A 7,232-nucleotide genomic window follows, 5' to 3' on the forward strand; every position below is an offset into this window, starting at 1 on the left:
AATCCTTTCTGCATTTTGCAAGATCCTTGACCAAGATACCTGCAAAATTAACAACTCCCAAGAAACTCTGCAAACACTGCTTATAATTGCATACGTTTGAAAAATTGCGGATTTTCCCACAATATGGTCTTGTAACTCAATACCTGTTTCGTTAGTAAGAATTTCTAAAAATTCAATTATATTGAAAACTATAGTAATTTTCTTTTTCAAAAAGCACTAATCCCTGTTTATGGCATGCATCAGGAAATATTTCAAGATGTTTAATATGATCTTTCATATTCTTGGATGCAATTAATATGTTGTCAATATAAACAAACATGAAATCAAAATAATCTTTAAAAAGATTATCTATTTTCCTTTGAAGTATCTAGGTACATTAAGTAAACCCATTGGAAGTACGTTCCAGATATATTGTCCTTGTGGTGGGGAGAATACAGTAAATTTCTTTAATTCACTCTCCATCTTTATCTGATAAAAACCAAATCTGAAATCCAATTTAGAAAATACTTTTGCACCTTTAATGCAATCAATTAAGTGCTCTCTATTAGAAATGTAATAACCATCAAATTTTAATATTTTATTGATACATTGATAGTTGATTACCAACCTAGATTTACCTCTTTTTATCTCACCATGGTTTCTTACCAAAAATTCAGGGCTACTGTAAATAGAGATTCCATGCTCGATTAGTCCAAGATTGATATCCTCTTTAATAATCATTTGCATATCCTTCTTATTCTCTATGTTCATCTGGATAGGCTTGTATTGAACATACTCGTACTTGCATTCTTCTTTAACTTTCGGAGTTGCTTTGATCTTGTTCCTATCCCACCAGGCCAGAGAGCTTTCTTTCTTCGCTAATATCTAGCAACTTTATCTCCTACAATGCTTCCTTATTTTCTCAATTTCTTTCTCAGATTCTTTGTAAAAGCTATCGGTATCGATGAGTCCTTGTTACCTGAAAGGCAAAAGAACTTTACTAAATTTTCTCTTATCTTGCATTTTCGGATGTGTTAATCTGGCATCAAAATCACCATGCTTGTTGCGAAAATTGATAGGATAAGGCATTATCCTATTGAGTGCCTTTTTTCTTCACAAAACTTGTATCTCGCTACCATAGTTAATAGTAAAGATTAACAGATTCCTCTAATTATCCTGCATATATCTTGCAAGTATTTGAATAAAATTGTTACCTAGCAAGATATCAACACCTATATCATGAAAGTAAATAGGGGGCATTTTTATCCTAAACCAGGGTGTTCTGAATGCTCCTCCAATCACGATCTTGGCTTCTCGTATCCCCTTCTTGAGTATTAGGATTTTCTGTGAGAACTCCCTTCCTGAAATAACGGGTAAGGTTTTCCTTATTTTTTTAGGGAAAACTCTGGATTTTTCTGTGCAAATCCCTGATCTTAAATTAATATAAGTTGCAAAATATTTTATCTTATATTGATCATACAACATACCAATGGATATGTATATAGAAAAATGACTCGTCATTCAATCCTATGGTAACCCCTTCAAGACTGAATTCCATCCTGTTACCTTTTCATCTCCATAGTTTATGATTTTCGAGAAAACTTAACCCCAAAGTCATACTCCCATTTTCTCGTTCCGCAACACCTGCAACTAGAATTTTATGATCTATTATTTTTATCATGCCTTCATATTTGCCAATAAAAGTTGCTGCAAATGATATAAGTCATCACAAGGGAAAAAATTTTCTTTCTTAGTGATGTCAAAGATAACTTATATTTCTTTTCATTCTTCAGACATCTAAGTTTTACATTATCTACTCTAATATCTTGAGTGAAATCTTTTAACAATTCTTTCTCCTTTTCTCTATAGCCTGTAATCAGGACATTCTGCTACTAAACTCAATTCTAAAGCTAAGTGTTCGGTTTAAAACTGGGTGATTTTTTTTATAAAGATATCAATACCACATATTCTAGGTATCCTAATTGGATCTGGTGTTATTACCTAAGCAAATTTCTTAAAAATTGTAGGAATCTCAATATACTCTTTCCTAAGAAACAAATCAGAATGATGTGTATTGAAAATGGTATAAGCTATTCTATCAATTAGAGAATATGATCTATTACCTTCTTTCATAAGATCTTTTCTTTTAAAATCCCGATGAGGGGTTAAGTCTCTGCTAAAATTTTGGTCTGCTAGGTTGTATGCAATCCTAGGATGAATGTCAAACATCAATTTTCTTGCATACAGATTACCTATTATTGTCCCAAGACAACTATCTCTTAAGTTGTTGATTCTTCTATCCATTATTGATAAATATATTTCAGAATCAATTCTTTCCTCAAAAGTTGTTTTTGTTACTACTTTAATAGTTCCTATATGGAACCATTTCATAGAAACAACTACTTTTTTTTTAAAGTTTACTTAATTTTTCAAGAACTTCTTCTTTAAAAATAAGCTGCACTTTCCATCACATTACCCGTGAGTTCCATAGGTATAGCAAACTCACTTTGTAGATTATGTGATGTTTTCTCTGATTTAGTCCTATTTGGTTGAGACTCTACCACTTCCTCCAATCCTAAATCCATCATCAGGCTAAGGTTAGAATTTTGACGCATGATTCTTTCCATGGTTTTGTTTGACAGCGTCATCCTTGAAAAGACTCCGATGGCTTTCATTGGTTTGAAACCTATCTCCCTCGTTGTAGTTATTCTGACTCGATTGTAGATCCATCCTATTTCTTCTTCATAGACGCTTTCATCTGAAGGAAGGTTTCTGAATCGGTAAATAGGTACCAAATCGCCATAGTAGACTACATCTTGGATGTCATCCATGAGTTCAAATTTGCAATTCACTATGTTTCTGCTGGCAGTCTGGCGAGATATAACCTTTTTCTCAATAGGTCCAGTGTTGCAGTCCTTGAAACTTTCATTGGCTTTGGTATAGGCCGGTCTGAAAGTTCTCCTTGTAGGAGTTATCTCTATGAATCTTGCATCTGTTCGTCTAGATCCTTGTGCATACTCTCTAGCTTTTTCATTCTACTTCCTTTAAAGTATCCATCTCCGATGAAGTATATTTTGATAAACCTTCCTAGCCGATTCACTATTGCGCTTTTAGAGTCCCCGACAAGGATACTGGCTTTGGTATCTTCTGGGATGTTGTCCCATCTGATCTTTACTGAACCCTCCAAGCTCAACTCCACTAGATTTATGAAGTTTCCTTTATTGAGTTCTAGGTTAGTTGCTGCTAACTTTATGGTTGCAACCCACTCATCTATCAGTTTCTCGATGTTTCGGAAGTCGATAACATCCAGCTTGAGTATGGCACCACATGGGTGCAATGACTGGAGTATCGTCCTTGCCCAAGTCATATGTTCAAGCGCTCTCCTTGGATTTCTCCCTCAATTTTCTTTAAGTTCGGTTCCCACAAATATCGGTGTCACGTTGGTATGGAAATCTATACTTTTCCTCATTAGATGATCCTATAGATGATCATTGGAACCTAAAGTAATTTCTTTGGTTTGAACATTGACTAAGTCCACAATCCCAAGTTGGGAAAAGGATTAAGCCAACTCTTGTAAATCTGGTAGATTTGCCCTTGCAACTTCTATTATTTCATGGAGCTAATGCTTCTTGGAACATATTGTCTCTTCTCTTCAGCTTTGGAATCTCTATTGCATTTTCCTTTTGGTGTAGAAGAGATACTATTTCAAGGGCATCCCTGATCCAATCCAGTCTAAATTTGAATGTCTTAGGCTCTCCTTTTGGTTTCTCTTTAGATCTGCAATTTCTGACTTTAGATCTGTAAGATCTTTGTGTAGATTTAGAAGGATCTTAAGGATCTCATCCACCTTTTGGCTCAAGGTTTCTATTTTTGAAGGTATATGAATTAACCTATGTCCATAATGTTGAACTGTCTTTTGAATTTCTCTTAAATCTTGCGAGATCTTCGAGGTATCCGACTCGAGTTCTTTCCAATCAGTTCCTTTAATCATAACTTTAAAAGTTGTATTGGAAAAGAAATTTACCCAGTTTGGTTCACCTTGTTGGCTTTCTATCATGGATATCGGTTGCTTGTAGACTCTTTAGCTTATTCCTCGGTAGCACCTTCTAGATCTGGTGAATTCTTCCCCATTCTTCTTGTTCTTCCTCAGTAAGAGGTTCAGGTTTCCACTTCGTTGTTGTTGTGGCCTTATCTAGAATTTCCAAGATGAAATTCTGATTGTCACTCGAACCATCGCTTGGTATTTGGAGATAATTTTCTCCCTTTCTTAGAATTTCCATAAAGAAATTTCATTTTCGATCTTTTAGAATATAAAAGTATTCTTTTGTGTAACTCAAACTTTCGTTCGGTTCCATACTCTTAAAGAGTCTCCTCCATTAGTGGATAAATAATATCTAAATGTAATAAAGATTTCTTTAACAAACCTAGGCTTTGATACCATTCTTTGCGAGCAGGACATTAGCATGCAATTAGAGATGAAACGAAACTAAATGTGCAAATTCATGAAAGTTATGGGACTAAAACCATTGGCCCGATAAGTAAAGGACCAAAAGTGAGAACTGCCGCATCCTACTGGACCAATTCTGCCTTTTCCCCTAAACTTAAAGTAGTAATTTTCTTCTAATTAATATAATGAAGATATACGACATAAGTATTTTATTTATCGTCAAAGATATTTATTTTTATTTAATTAATATATTAAAATTTGAACGCGAGAATTTAAATTTAGATTCAAGAGTTTAAATTTTATATAATAAACTTTTAAAAATTAAAATTAAAATGCAATTTTTTTCAAGGCTGCAATACGTCTTTGACTTTACTTTCAATATAATTAATTACTTAATAATGATTTATCTTATAAATTTTTCCACTCATTTTGCACTCTCATTTAAGCTCATAATTTTCAAAACCTCATATTTCCTTAGGACTTCACTTATTCTTCACACGATTTATCATTTAGCCTACCGATTTTGGTATATTTTGCTTTACTTTTTTTTTTTTTTTTCATATTTGTCATTAATTTAAATATTGAAGTGCTACCATTTTTATAAATTAATTCTCAGAGAAAATCTTAGAATTCTCGACTTCATATATATGATATTATTGGGACTTTGATACACATAAAATATATGTTAGAGTAAATTGCTACTAAACTCTAAGTGCGATTTATACATTTTTAAAATAGGAAAATGTATTATGATGCTGCAGAAGAAAGAAAATACCTACTTTTTCATTTTATTTTCATTTTTAATTTTCAACTCTCTCTATTTAATTATCATACCTCCAAAGTATAGGTAATGAACATATATTATTATTAGTAAAATAAGTCGATGCTTTTCTGTACTTCATAAGATGCTTCCTACCAAAATTTTCTCAGCTAGAATAATGGAGTTGATTCAGACACATTATTTATCAAGTTTATTTAAATTATTATCGAGTTTGAAAGATTATGTTCGAGATTGGTTTGATTATTGATTGAATTGAAGTCAAACGGACTTTAATTAAATCGGACTTGAGTTGACATCAACCAATTTGATATTTTCAAACATATGTTATTATTTTTTCTCTAATTGCATCGAGTCCGAAAGCTTATTGAATAATTTTTTTTGTTCAAATTTGATTTGTTAAGTTTAGAAAATTGGATTCGAGTATTGATCAATCTCTCTTTCTCTCTCTCATCTTTGATGCAGCAACAAATTCCATTGGGATGCTTGGGCTTTTTGCAAACTTCGCAAACTATAATCTGTAAAAAAGATATTAGTACTCCAACACCCAAGTTGATAATTAATTTGAAGTAGAAAATTAATGAAAGAAAATAATAGAATTTGATAAAGAGCAAATGAGTGTGAAATTGAATGTCCCCCTAATCCACTGGGGGAGCCCATAATTGTTAGGCGACCCCCCAGTTGGTGGGATAAGGTCGAATCTCCCAGGATTCATTAAGAGAGTTATCTTCTTACACTTGGAGTCCGCAGGTCTTCCGGAAAAGGCTAAAGGTATCTAATGGGTCTGGGATCTTGTAGGTGGTTGAAAGGATATGAGTCTACAAAATTTTGGGATTTTCGAGCTAGAGGTTACTTCATGGTTAGAGACACCTACAACCCACCTCATGTGGCTGCCACATGCCCTGGTGTTGGCAGTTGGTACTTATCTGGTCTTAAGGAGTCCTCGATTGATGTGGTTCGAGAGGCATCACGTGGATTCCACCTGTATTACATGGGGGCGACTTCTAGTTTGAGTTTCAACAGAATTGAGCCTCCATATAGACTTGGGGGTTGCTTCTTTATGGGCCTGTCCAGTCTTGTTCATTTTGAACTGTTTAAACCATTTTGGGTCATTCTATTTTTATAAATACCAATCTTAAAATTTATTTTAAAACACACTTCAATCTTGTCAAAATAATCTACTTATCTTCAATTTTATTCCTACTTTTCCAAAGGAAAACAAAATGACTACCAACAAAAGGAAAAAAAAAAAAAGAAAGACCAAACAAAGTTGATCTGTTCTATACATAGGGAAAAAGGCATAAGCCAAAATAGTCACCGACTAATTTCTCATTAATTTATTTTAATAAACTTAATCATCTTTATTTATTTATTTTTTAAAAAAGTGCAATATTAATCTGCATCTGGATTTAACAAAATCCTTTAGATCTAATAATTTTAGATCAGGGTTCAATAATTCTCCAACTGCCTCTAAATAACCCTTGAAAAGAAAACTTGCGAGAGCAATATTGAAAAAGCTACGGTTATAACTTTTCGATGCTCAAGTCAATAAGATCGTTCAAATTTAAACCTCGTAATGAAAATCAGGGTAGCAAAAGTGATACCAAAAGTATGACGGGCATGTATGTATAAGTATGTATCAACTATACAATTACATATGAACCATCTATACAATTTCGATCGTATGCTCGTAATAAGTCTCTATATGCTCATATCCAAATCAGATCGTGCTGTTTCAGACACAAATCCAGAGCCAATTAAGGTAATAACAACATGATCGAGGGTGTTTATGACATTTTAATAAACAAGGTGTGGCCCACATCAAAGTATATACTTGAGCAAAATCCATGGTTCACCTACTTCATTAATCCATATAAGTATCCACTTGTGCTCTATCAATTGGTTGTATAAAAAATAGTTCTTACCCAAATTAATTAAATATATGTAATTAATTTGTCACCTACCTTCCTTATGGGAAGCTTCATAACTTAATCAGCATGTTCAACCCCACCCCCCCAACCCCTTCAC

Source organism: Sesamum indicum, linkage group LG5, assembly GCF_000512975.1.
Source record: "Sesamum indicum cultivar Zhongzhi No. 13 linkage group LG5, S_indicum_v1.0, whole genome shotgun sequence".
Lineage (NCBI taxonomy): Eukaryota > Viridiplantae > Streptophyta > Magnoliopsida > Lamiales > Pedaliaceae > Sesamum > Sesamum indicum.